General features: G+C 40.5%; 1 long non-coding RNA gene across 1 annotated transcript in view; it reads left to right on the forward strand.

Moving 5' to 3' along the window:
- Positions 1–5,049: 5,049 nt before the first annotated feature.
- LOC123977920 overlaps positions 5,050–14,073 on the forward strand; it is a 17,148-nt gene continuing 8,124 nt past the window's right edge. The window contains exon 1 of the long non-coding RNA XR_006826800.1: positions 5,050–5,721. This is a non-coding gene — a long non-coding RNA (uncharacterized LOC123977920). The remainder of the gene's footprint in view (positions 5,722–14,073) is intronic.

The following is a 14,073-nucleotide window of genomic DNA, read 5'->3' on the forward strand; positions in this document are numbered from 1 at the left end:
TTTTATGTTGTTGGTCGAAGTGGAGCTAATTCTAATTATTTTCTATACTGTTAGATTGCCATTAATTATATATTTTTATTTTGCATATTTCTTGAAAGAAACGTAATTAATTATTACTCGTTACATATTACTCATTGAAAAAAGTTTCTACTTTAAATTACTAGGATCTCAATGACAAAAGTAATTATTTACATTACTCTTTACATTACCTTCATTACTCAGCTTAGCACCATCAAAAGTGCCTTTAACTCCAAAGTTTCAAACATGTCACATATTCTGTATGTAACATGTGGAAGTAGAACATGAGACACTGTCATTTAACAGTCAGCCTACAGTTTGGAGGAATTTACTTAAAGTTACTTCACAGTGAAGCTAAAAGTTTCAGTGGCTTTCACACCCTCTCAACCCGTGGATAAGGTTAACAAGCCAACTAAGCCCCTATCTACACTACTCCATTTTGGTTTAAAAACAGAGTTTTAAAACGAATACGCTCTCCGTCCACAGCAACGTTTTAGTTGCGCATCAGATATGCGTCTACATTAAAACAACTGAAAACACACATCTAGTGGCCGTTCACGTACACTGGGCATGCGCGTGCCCATGTAAACATGAAGCAGACAGTCTATTCCGTAGTTACAGAAGATTTGGCAAGAGAATAAAGTACTACAGATGAAGAATCAAACCAGATTTTTTTTGCATGGACCACGAACGAGCTGTGACTGTTACTGAATGTAAAACGGGGGTTAAAAGCGTCTGTGAAAACAGACTGGGAGTCGTCACAAAGTAAACGGCGACATGCACAGTTACTTACAAGTTTAGGCTATAAGTGTTATTTGCATGGTTACCCTGGAGTTTTAAAACGAAACCAGGGTCCGCAGCGTTTTCAAACTTCTCTGTTTTAGGTTTACGTTTTCACTGTTTTAGTCTGGACAAGAGGTGCAAACGTAGCAAAAGGTCTTAAACTGAAAACGTAGTAGTGTGGATGGGACCTTAGAACACACAACATGTAAATAAGACAACTTTAGAGTTACCGGGAGTCTAGAGGCCTCACCGCGCCTCCAGCCCCTGCACCAAACAACGCTAACAATTTGTTCTCGGAACACAACGAGACCAAACTGCTGTCAACCCTCCATCAATAGTAAAGAGCCAACGTAATGTTGTGTCACTGTGATTAGTAACTGTAATATAATTACTGAATTTTAAATTTGTAATCCCATAAAAAACTCATTTCTAAAACTCACACTAGGCCTGACTGTTGTTTTAATTGGCCTGTTGTAACTTTTCTCAATTGACCGGCCACGACATGGTGCTCACACAGTAAAATAAGGATGGAAACTCTGGTTATTTTTTGTCCGGTAACAATAAAGTTGATTAAAGCAGCACTTGGTAACAAACAGAATGCAAAAACCTCCATGTCTCTCTCTGCTGATTGTGTTACTCTGCTAAGCCCCGCCCACCTAGCCCACAAGCAGGAACTGTTTGCCAGCTCTTCCCGGTGAGAGCCTCGCCAGGAACCTGGTACCTCTCACCATGACTTGTCTTCCCAAAAGACACCCCTCCGACGCTTTGCAGCCCAGGGCACATTGCCACAAGTTTCAGAAGCAGCTGCAGCAACATCTAACAGCAGGATGAGAGGCTAGTATTTAGCTAGATTATCTGTTTCATTTACCACTGTCGGGATATGGTGACAGTTTTAGCAAATATGACAAAAAATGGGTTAATCGAGTTAATCCATACTGTGTCTGACCAGCTTTAGTGTACCTTATTACTAAGTAATGCTGATGACATGTTTTGTATATAAGATAGTATAAAGTGGCATGAATGGAAATACTCAAGTAAAGTACAAGTGTCTCAAATTTGTATCATTAAAGTAAATGTACATGGCTTCATTCCACAGGTGATATTTAGTGTTGTTTTCAAATTGCTCTCCTTTTGAATTTTCATTTTTCTGCACAACCCATTAGCCCTCCTATGATACCTATCAGCTCTGTACTTATTGTACCTTACAGTTGTGTTCTGATGGACTCCAGTTAAGTAAATGCATCACAGTGGGAGCTGCCACATCCTTACAGTGAAGACGCCAGAAACCTAAAAATGAATGACTCCAGCGATCACTTGAGGTTTCACAGGCAGTTTCTCACTCCCTCCATGCTGCCGGGACTTAGAACACCAGGGAGATAAAAATCAAATTTTTGCAAATGGGATTAAGGCACATACAATAACAAAAAGAGGAATGAATGGGCTTACTGTATTAAACAAAAGATGTACCTGATAGTCCCCGTGTGGTTTCTGCTCAACATATTTCTATAAATGGTGGACGGCTTGGAGACGCCTTGAACACAGATCCATTTAGCTCTGAAGGAGGATTAGTCATTTGTGAGCCAAACTACTGTTTAAACTTGTCCGAATAAAAGTCTCTATTTTGAGACTGGAGTGCCCACAATGGGTGAAATATTTTGAGGGAATTCAGTTTGTACTGGCATACGACATGCAGCTTTGTGCATATATCAATAGCTAACCACACGACTTTAATTTGTGCATCAAATATCTATCTCAATCAACTTTATTTTTACATTGACAGGCTCATATATTTTGCAGCTGAAATGCAAAAAGGGCAACAATTATCTCTCACAGCCTTGAAATTCCTCCAAGCTTCATGAATCAAAAATTTGCTCAAATATGTTGTGTTTTTAGTATTGAGGTAATTTACTGTCATTTTGTTGCAAAAAAATAAAAATACTGTCGGGTGTAAACCTTAAAGAAAATGCACAGTAAACAGGACCCTCGAGTATGTTTCTAACAACCTCCTCAACCTAGCTGTTAAACCATGTGTGTCTGTGTTATATTGGGTTGAGAAGGGAAAACGCTCTATGCCTCCTCTGCTTAAGGTGAAGGGCAAAGGGTGATAGGAGTTGCCAGTTCTCACCACAGTTTCCTCTCTTAAGTAGCTCTGATGCTGCAATAACACCAACGTGCCAAAAAACAAGACGATACTAAAGGAAGGGCTACAAGACATTTTCAACTTGTCCAGACCATTTAAAACTTGAACCCAAATGTCACACGCCCGCATCTCAGTTGCATTTCAGGATTATATCATGTGCACGTGATGACTTGTAAGTGACAAGTATAATCTCTTGGATAACTTGATGAATAAGCAGATAGAGAGAAAGACAATGAGCAGACCTCATCATGAATTAGAGAGAAAAGAGAGAAGAGACCCATTGGCCATTCCTAAACCACAGGTATGATTTACAGAGCAGGGTTGGTCGTCTGTGTAAAATTAATAATAGGAAATGCAAGGGCAGTCCAGTGACTAGTCCAAGATATACTTTCCCTGGCTCTCCAGACCCCTGGAAAACCTGGGTGGCCTGCAACCGGGCTTCCTCTGGTTTCTGATGTTAATGTCATTGCTTTTGCTGGTATGACAGGAGCTTCACCACAAGCGTGGTTTGGGTCAGACAAAAGGGACAAGCTGTGATAGCAGGATACAGCTCCATAATTCAGAAAAAAAAAAGAAATTCACTCTGCGTTTATCTGGGTATTTTTGTCCCACGGTGGAGTTTGTTGCCACGGATAGGGAAGGAATGAAGAGGAGGGTGAAATTTTTCAAATCCGATTGTTTTTAAGTACTTCACTTTTCCAGAAATCAGAAACCACACAGTGTATTATGGTTAGTGGATGTTTTGAATTACTTCAGCTACTTAATGGTTCCTCCTTACCCAGCCCACAGAATTGTTTCATAGTGGTTTTAAAACTTTGCTTAAGTCATTGAGTTGGATGTTGAGTAATCTGCTTTCTAAACCTACCCTTCACACTAAAGCACGTAGGTTGTTCACTTTATATTAAGTCTACAGTGCATTTAATATGATGTAACATTAAGGGCAAGAAACCTCACATTACTGTTATTAGGTAAAAATGCCACCGAAAAGAGAGCCTTGTAATAGTTTTTAAATGTTTTCAGTGGAGTTTTTAACCATAAAGTGAAGTTTTCTCAAGCTACAGAGGGGCGTGAAATTGTGATTGAAATGTAAATGTGAAACTTAGTGTGTACATATATTTTACAAGGGTCATAAATAAGTTTAAATTAAGCTGAGAATAGTTTGCAAAATCCTTACAAAAAGTGCAGTGAGTCAAAGTAAGTGAGAACAGCCCTGCTGGTACTTGTCTCTGTGTTAACCCTGCTCAAGTTGGCACCATTTTGAGAATCCCCTGTTTTCTGAAATAACAGAGGATCTAAGGCCCATTACTCTATATACAGAGTATTGTAAAGAGGTAAGGGGAGGCGGGTGGAACATTTTGTAAATCTTGTGTCACTAAAACCGCCGCAAGCAGGATGAATGCGTTAACTTCGCCAACAGGATATCCCCTCAGACTTGCTCACTGCGTCGCTGATGAGGATAACAGAGGGGGCATTATTTTTGCTCAACAGCTCGGCAAGGTGATAAAGGGCTCCCAGATCCTCTCACAGGGGTGCAGCGCTACGCACACATCCATTCACGTTGACGCAACATTTCATCTCCCCGACTACAAGGGGGTTCTCTGGATTTAACTCCTAAAACAGGGCCATGGCCAACCAGACTGGGGTCAGGAGGAAACATTTCTAAACATACAGACACATACCTTATAAAAATGTCTTCATAATAACATAATTTGGCAGAAGTTAGACATGTAGTTGGAGAGTTTTGACTATACTGAATATCAAACATGTCTGCATTTTCCATTTGTACTGATGTTCTTGCAAAACTGTGGTCATATTTTTTCCTGTTTGTAGAGAATAAAGTGCAATGCTTATGAAAAACTAAGCTGTAAAGGTTATATGATGTGTATAAAGAGTAAATGGCCCTGCATGTGGTAATTTTATTTTCTCATATGCTCATATGTTATTTTATTCAAGTCCTGCAGGGTCTAATAATATTTTTTTTGCAACTTCATTGAACTGATTTGTAATATTCATTTTTCTTAGCATATTAGCATGGGCTATAAATGCTGTGGTTTGTGACTGTTCTACCAGGTGTTTGACAACATAAAGGAAAGGATCCCTGTCGTGTTTGCCAGCTGAAACCATCTACTGCATGGTCTCCAAAACTTTTTTTACCTACACCAAAATATGTGAAAATAAAGCCCAGGTTTAAAAACTACTGAAATTACCATGTAATTCAGTCAGCTATGTCACAATATGCAGTAGAACAGATGCTTGTAGGTGGTAAAATTATCAGGTTTAAGAGAAATGTAGCATTTTGGCCATTTGAAACCCATAAGAAACCTTGTCTAAACGAAAAAGAAACAATCAGGTGGACAGTTGATAGTAAGATAGAGTCCAAGTATGTAAAAAAAAAAATATTAAACTGCTGATTGGCATGGGGACAAGAGCTAGCAGAGGTAACTTACTAACTAACAGGTGTGTGAGGGGCTGGCAATCAAATATGACAATCTTTGTGCTGAGTTAAAAAACTGTTGTGGTCACTGGTCACGCTGAGATCAACGTCAGTCTTTTAAAAAACAAAGTTTCTGAGCTAAGCAAGCAACAGCGCTAATGCTAAACTAGCGCCTTTTCCACCGACTTTTGACTGGGGTAGCTCATCAAGCTAGCTGACACTTGATGACACGTCCCTGTGGATATCAACGGGACCAACGGGCGGATCTCAACCGCTGCTGATGAGCTGTTTCTCAGCAAACAGCCGTTTCCAGCGTCAATGGACTGAAATACTTAACTGCTGTGATGTGAGTAGGCCTAACCCACTTTCTATAAGTCATGAAATGCAGTCATCATGATGTAAATGTATTTTTTTAAAGTGTGGGTTTAATGTGCTAGTTTAATGATTCAGTTAGTGGAACTTCCATGTGTTTAATGTGTAACTTAAGCCTATTTACCATGAATTTTGCATGTCGTGAAATTTAAAAGCATATTAGGGTAAGTGGAGGTTACAGTACACTCGTTACTTCTACACACTGTGTTGTGAGAGATTTTCAATGTATTAGTAAGAGTAAAGGGTTGATTGTGTAATTACCCCCTTTGATGTGTGACAGTTTTTTTTCTCTTTTGACCTGCCAGGAACAATATTTCATATTCATTTTGGCATTCAATTTTGATTTCATAAAAAACTATTTTTAGAATAAGTGTAGGGTTTGATATTGTTGTTGTAATCCAGGGCAGTAAGAGTGTAGTCCTCTTTATATCCTACACAGTGGGGGATTTTATTTGTCCACCCAATAGTTTGTTACCAACTCAGTATTTTGAGTAACATCAGTGAAAACAAAAGGCCAAGAGCATTTTGCAGATATTATTGGGGTCATAGTAAACAAACTGAGGGTGCTGTTCACAAGGCCAACAAGAGCAGGAGCTTAGCTTCTTTCTGTTGTGTCGGTATGGGCTGTGAAAGTCTGAACATTTTCAAATTGTCACAGTACCAATGACAACAAGACAAACTCTATTGTCTCTTGTACTTGGTGATTAAAATGAATGATTCCTGTTATGACTGGTAACCCCGTTTTACTTCCCTTCTATCCACTAGCAAGTGCGAATACTTTCATTGTGAGGAGCAGTTTTCACTCTCGTTTAGTGTTGGATGCATAGAGATTCGCACTACCTGAACTTCCCCATGTGTTTGGCTTATGTTGAAGATTAAATGTTATTTCAAATAAGTCAGTTAAAGTAGGCTTCTGGTGGTGCAGGTTTCATTTGTTAGGAAAATTCTAGCAGCACTAAGAGGGTCATATTTGTGGGAATCTTGACATTTTGTGTTTTTGTGGTGACAACATTGTGGGATAAGTTGATGGACTCTGTGGTCCAAATCCATCTGTTTCAAAATACAGCAAAAAAAATCTAATCAAGTTTCTATATTTTGGCAGGCACTTTGCTTTGCAGGTCTTCACATTCTTGGTCTATGCTAGGTTTGCAAGCAACTATATTTGGTTCTTAACATGCAAGTTTTTTTATTTATATTTCCTTGCCCTGTAGTAGTGCTACCAAAACCATTTTGCTGCTTTTTGGCTATTTTGAAATGTAATTTATTAAGACATATTTTTCTTTTTTTCTCTGACTGTGCAATAGTCAGCATCTGTTCATGTCATGTGCTGCAAGTAGATACATAGTAGCCAGTGGGAAGGGGGAAAGAGACTGAGTAGCCCATGCATTAGCCTGGTGAGCTAATGGTCAGTAAAGGATGCAATAGAGCCAAAATGTAACATCGGGTCACTTTTAGGCCCGTGTAGAACTGTTGTCAGCAGATATCCAGTAATACAGAGCATCACTTGTACAGTAAGAACTACATCTGCATTCAAAATTAATCTGAATATCCAAAAGTTGTTGAATTCAGGTTGAGGTTTAGTCCAGAAAGAAGCTAGCTAACATTGTTTGAAAGGTCTATATTCAATTGTCTTTTAAGCATTAGGCTAATTACTCACACCTGCATGAGTATTCCACCTATGCGTCCACATGTGTGCTCTAAGTGTCTTCCTTTAAAATCATGCTTTGCTTCCACAACTGTTCTACTTCTCTACTTTTCTACTTTTCTAATTCTACTTTTCTAAAATGCTTAACTGTAGAAACGTCAGCACTGATTTACTAAAAGTTCAATAATGAGGCCTCCCCATCTTTGCCATAACTCACATGACTTGTCAAAGGGAGCTGCTCTCAATTATAGTGAAGGTGGTAGAACATAACGCTTCCTTTATAGCCCTGAAATCATTTCACAGGCTCTGGTAGCGCTGGCATAATTTTAAAAAGCTTAGGTCTGAGGTAGCCTATTAAAAATACTCATAAACATTAATTTTGCCAGTGGGATATGAGATTGTGTTACCCTCTTGGCAGAAATGAGTAAAAAATGTGTGGTTTTGCATTGGCTAAAATAGTTCCCAGCCCTCGCTTCCTTTGAAAAGTGTATAATATAGACTATGACTGTTTGTCAACTCAAGAAATTGGGCTCAACCCAGTCACCACGTGTCTTGTCATGATGTTGATGGTGGTCGTGTCAACATAAAACCCTGCAAATCTGAGGGAGGTTACCAAGCCAGAGAAATGTGCTGACTGATTAGTGCAGCACATTTCATATATACTAAAACCAAAAGATAAATAAAACGCGAGAGATGAAGGGCAGAACGTTACAGTGACATCTCCAGTACAGTGACCTGTTTGAAAATGGTTTTCAACCATTATTGTTTTAGGTTTTGGCCTTTGAGAACTTTCTTAAAAAAGAAATAATAAAAATACCCTTCTGTCCCTCACAATAATTTAATATCTGCAGATACTTGTAACAGTAACAACTGTTTTGCATTTAAAGCACACACATTTCAATTACCATGTAGGGCCAGACTGAACTATCAACTGTTACTCTTACTGAAACCTAATTCAAAGTCATAGCCTGGTTCAAGACCTACTGATTTGTGGAGCGAGTCAAATAGCTCTGATGTTGTGCTCATTTACAGCTTTTTACAGCCTCTTGGAGAAACAGTGCTTTGAAGGCAGGATTAAGAATCCATATTATCTTCTTGCATAGCTAGCTAGCAGAGACAACAACTCAGAGAGGTGCATATGTATTTCATTGTTTGCATGACATTACCTAAACTGCAACTAGCAACTGCTACCACAACTTCTGTGTCAACTAAAAAATGACATTGGCAGATGGATCACTCCCACTGACTCACTACCAAAACTAGCTAGGGGTCAGCAGGGTCAAGTAGCAACATGTTCTTTGGGTTTATGGGTAATGCAGTCTTAATTTTGACAACCAGTTCCACCACCTATATCAGTTAACGCTAATAGCACGAACGTCTCATAATAAACTTGACATTTTAGAAATGTTCTGTTTTCAGCATTTCACTGCGATCTTAAAATACGCCTCGTAATTTCAATTTCAGGTGCTGTGACCATGTGGAGAGCGGGTCAGAATGATGTGAGGAGTCAGATATATGAGCAGTTCTGTGGTAAAAGGGGCTTGGCTTCCTGGCACACACTAGGTACACCCTATTGATGCTCAGCCAGCAGTCTGACCTACGGCGGGTCAAATTTATGGGTAGATATTTAGCTTGTCTCTGCCACTCTGTAGGGCAGAAAGAATAACATCGTGCCTCTCTGCTGGTCACGCTTGGAGCCCGCTGATGTTTCCCCTCAGAGGAACCAGCCTGGCTGCACATCACAGATTTGCTGAGAGTAAACTGACAATGTCAAAAACACTCCGTCAATCTCCTTTTCAAACTTAGCGTGTGGTTTACAGCTTCATTTTATCATTATGTTTGTGAACAGTTTGGTTTCGGACCTGTGTTTTGAATTTGGTTGCCATAACAAAATCATGTTTATTACTCTGATCAAACCAGCAAAATTATTTCCATTTACATCTGTAGAATCAACATAACCTTTTCATAATTATTAATATATCAGTGACACAAAGTGTTAAACTAGTTAAATGACCTTTTCTGGATTATTTACCTTGATCTTTCTTTGTCAGTCTTTTGCAACCTGAAACGCTGATGATAATAAAACAGGAAACAGTCACAATGTGTCATTGTCAGAATAAGGAAGTAAAGCTGCTGCGGTATCAATATAGTTTTCTCCAGAAATTATGAGTTACTAGTCAACAGTTAAATGACCTTTAAGAATGCTCTTATTTTACCACCAACACAGGAAGGCACAGAGTATTTAAACAAACACTTAATATTATATTAAATACTGAGACACATCATTACTAACCCCTCAGCATGTTTATAGATCACACCTCCACCATCCATCTCTGGAGCAGACATTTTTTTTTATTATTTAGTATGAAATTACATATAGCGTACAAATGGGGAAGTACCGTTTTTATTTTCCTGTTACATGAACCTTGGAACATGTTGCCTTCCAGCTGCTCCAGCAGCTCAACCCCAAAAGTAGTTTCACTTCTCTATGGCTCAAGTTTTCGTTTAAGTTGCAAAATACCTAGTGAGCTCGTTGGTACAATAACTCTCTCCCAAACCACATGTTACTCTGAATGCAGGACTTGAAATCACTGACATGAGGGATCTGGATTGCTTACTTGCAAGACCTTCAGTGTTACTGTACTTAAACTGAACTACTGTTTATTGAGTTCCACCGTATAATTACATTTACCTGTAATGCCTAAAGTGAAAGTCCTCAATTATCTGTAATGCATAAAGTGGGAATCTTTTTGCAAAGCACTTATTGTTGCTGCTGTTGTGTTTTTCTACTGCGCTTCCCAGAGTGAAAGATCACTGTGTCTGGCTCTTTGCTGAGATTTCCTGTTGATGAAGTTTGACTTTCTTTAAGTGGTGCTCGTTTGTTCATCCATGGTGGATGTTGCTGCTCATACAAACTACCTGAATTTATGCAGCATCTCCTATCCTGCCCCTGAGGCCTTCGGTATGCTTCAATTGAAATGCTTGTCAGATCATCTAACAGATGAAACCCTCTCCCACCACATCTTTCCAACATCGAAACTGGGGAGGTGGTCACTTTTTGTAACTTCCTGAAACCAACAACCAAGCCTACTTCACATGGTCTTTGAGGAGAGACTGCCCAAAATACCTCCGTGTGTAGCCATACAGAACAGCTACAAACACTTTTGCCTTTGGACACGGTGAGATGACACTTCAAGCATTGCCCCACTTTGAAACATTGCATTGACGTCTTCCATAACGCTACAATTATCGCAATGAAGGGTAAAATTATTGTTTCTGTTCTAACTTTCCATAGTTGTTAAATCCTTTCTGGTAGTCTTATAAATTGCTGTGCACTGTTAAAGTCTTCATACTCATGGATCTGTCACCCAAACTAGCCTTCCTGGATTGCATTTTATTGTCTTACTGTTACCTGAAACAACATGCCTCCACCAATGCAGCTGTGCTGTTTTCAGTCTGAATGTCTGGTACACATAATTTCCCCACCAGCAAAAAAATACTGGTTCCCATAGTAGTAGTAGTAGTTCCCATACACAACAGTCTGGGATCTTAAACCCCAGGACACGATGTGTGATAACAATGGATGCTCAGACACTCAAAAGTAACCAAATATTACTTTTACGCTCTCACAAACACTGCTAAGCTTGGTTTTCAACATGCTTTTAAATCAGTCAGCATTTAAAGTTGTTGAATTCATGCTTGGTCACTTGACGCATGACAGTTGTCTCTCAACAATAGATAATGTGTTGCACAACGCTCTGCATTTGTACTTTGGCAATAGTAAGTAGATTGACAGATAGATGATTAACCAAGTGCATGCTTTTAAGATGTGTGTGTGTGTGTGTGTGTGTGTGTGTGTGTGCAGAGTGGTTAAGGTGTCCATGCTGGGAAGATAGGCAAGAAGAGAGAGCTTGGGAGTCCAAATAGCACATTTGTCAATGTCACAGAGCATACTGATTTGTAGTACAGCTGTTTCTTTATATGATGTGTTGAAACACTCGATCAGAAAAAATGGGCTGGACCAGCTCGTGTCTCCGGCTCATAATAATGCCCCATTCACAAGGTAACCAGCCTGGGCCAGGCCTTCCATGTCAGCATTGGTCTGTATGAAGTAGCAGTAGACGTCAGCTGCTCTAATTTGTAAACTAGGCAAGAGGAAAGTGTGTGTAGCACTGGATACGGTGGCGGCAGCAGTAGTGGAGGCGGTGGGCAGGAGAGGGGCAGCCCGGAAACACCATATGTTCCTGATTGACGATGATTGAATCAAGAGCGGTAGCAGCGAGAAAGTGTTTTCCAGCCAGTAAGAAATCTGTGTGCACTGAGGCATTTGACAGAGGGACAGGGAGATCTCACTGAAGCTTAAACAGGCGGGACAAATCGATTAGTGATGACCCATTACTCCAAAGAGTGTGTGGAAAGGCCCCTACATTTTCAGCTTCACTATTGCTCTCCTGGAAAATACTCTTGGCATGGAATTACATAAACCTCAACATGCATGACTTTGTGTCAACTTTCTGTACTTTTATATTGGTGTCATAAAAAGATGACAAACAAAACAGCTTCTGGGATCATCTGATCCCATACCACGGTGTCACGGTTACAGAAAGATATGAAAGAGTAATTTTGGGTGAAAAATCTCAACCATGAAGTTCCCCAAAATGCTGCCCTGTGCCATGATGGCCTCTAGTGGTACACTGGCGATTGACACAGACAGCTCAATCATTTCCTTATAGGCGTGTGCTGCTAGGTCCAGCTGGCTTTGACATTAACACCAGGCTCTGACTGACAGAGGCCCTGGCCTTGGGCTGGGCTCCTGGGGCCTCCACAGTACATTCAGCTCTCCTTTTAGCCTGTTGATTTACTGTCCCCGGTGGCCGCTCGTTGATCCATTTCCCCTCTCAGTTTGCTCACAGGGCACCCCGAAAACCGTCCTCCAGCAATATATTTGCTTTATGATTTCCTGAGGAGCCAATGAAGAAAAACAAGCCCCCACTCACTGCACCTGTTCCAGTTAATGTGCAGCGGGCCGGTCGGCCTCCTCTGGTCTCAGTGACTGGGGAAAAGCAGAGGGCTGCGGTGTCACAAGCTCCATGTGGATCTTCCATTTCCCCCAACCGGCCCAGTCGGGACCGAGCAGCCAGGGGAACAGAGGGGATAGATGCCATATTATATGTGTGTCAGTTTAACACACGCAGGTCAAATGGGGCCCACATAGAGTCTCGCTGCGTGTGCATTATTAACATGTGTGTGGGTGTTTATGTAGCTCAGCGCCCAACATGGAGCTGACATTAATAAGGGGAAAGTGATGGGAACTTGCTTACATCATTTTGGACGACATGCAGATGTGACTGAATGGAAGGTCCCAGCCATCTTCTATTTGCACGATGATGTGACCAACGTGGCATTTACATATTCCAAAATAGGGGGAAAAATGGCAATAAAATCGGCAGATTTATTTGCCCGTAAATGAATTTTATAATAAAAACCCCTACCTTGTGATCCAAGTTAAAATGACAAGTGAAATGGGTTTTAGGAACACAGGAGTAGTGTGATTCAGCGTAGCTGGTGAAGACTGCAGGGTGACCAGCTATGAAGCTCGAATCCTGCTGGGTAACATTCAGTGATTTGGGGGCACTGTGTCCATTTTACAGCAGAACGCGGGCTCTTATTTGACACCCAGTTCCTGTTTCTTCAGCCATGCATGTTTCCCCAGGTGTTAATGGATGCTTGAGATATTCCATGACCCCTCTTTGACCTTTGTCACTGTCTAAACTCATAGGTAGATGTATACTGTCACTAATCCAAAGTAAAAACAGGATATATCTAATACAGAGGTTTTTACTCATTATATCAACTTCTTAAGTGGAAGACCAGGCAGCAATCCCCTGGCCTGAAAGTGATCCATTTCCAATGATATTTCCATTGATAAATGTTATATATTTTCCAAGTCAGAAAAGAGTGAATGATATTGTCCATGAATTGCCAGAAAATCTAAACTCATAATTCAGGCAAATTCCTTTTTTATTGTCAAAGGTCAGTTATTATTTAGTTATTTACTTACTTAGTTACTTCCCCCCACCTTCCCCCCAACCCTTATTAGCTGACATCAGGAAAATTTGGTTTGACAATTATGAGGCTCATGTCTGGGTAATTGCCATTTGCAGAGTGGGAACAGCCCTCACTTCCTCACGGTAAGCCTCTGAACATGGTAGATCTCACCAATAGTCCATCTGAAAGCTGTCAACTGCCTCGCTGGCCCAGTTCTTCCTGTTTCCTTGGAAGTGGCCCAGTGGCTTTTAGGTCAAGAAGAGAGGTGAACAGAATTATGAGAGGAAGCATGCATGTGGCAGTGTCTGCTTTTCTCAGTCATGTGTGTTTAAGTAGTAACCTGACAGAGTAAATGTATTCCAGGGTGATTTTTTTCCCATCTTAACTCAAGTTGTCTTCCTGATGGCAGATGCATTGGAGCTCACCCTTGCTTTTAGTTGGTGAGTGTGTTTGAGTCCTTGTGCTTTTCCTTATGTGCCCCCACCCCTTTTTTTCTGTGGGCTTAAACAGTGTGTTAACCACCAGATCCCATCGCTATCAATCTTAATGGTGGTGGGTCAATGTAAACGCACACATGTGTAGGCTCTTTCTGCAAGCCACAGTTTAAGAATAATCCCCCCCCCCCCCCCCCCC

Source organism: Micropterus dolomieu, linkage group LG10 (genome assembly GCF_021292245.1).
Source record: "Micropterus dolomieu isolate WLL.071019.BEF.003 ecotype Adirondacks linkage group LG10, ASM2129224v1, whole genome shotgun sequence".
Taxonomy (NCBI): Eukaryota; Metazoa; Chordata; class Actinopteri; order Centrarchiformes; family Centrarchidae; genus Micropterus; species Micropterus dolomieu.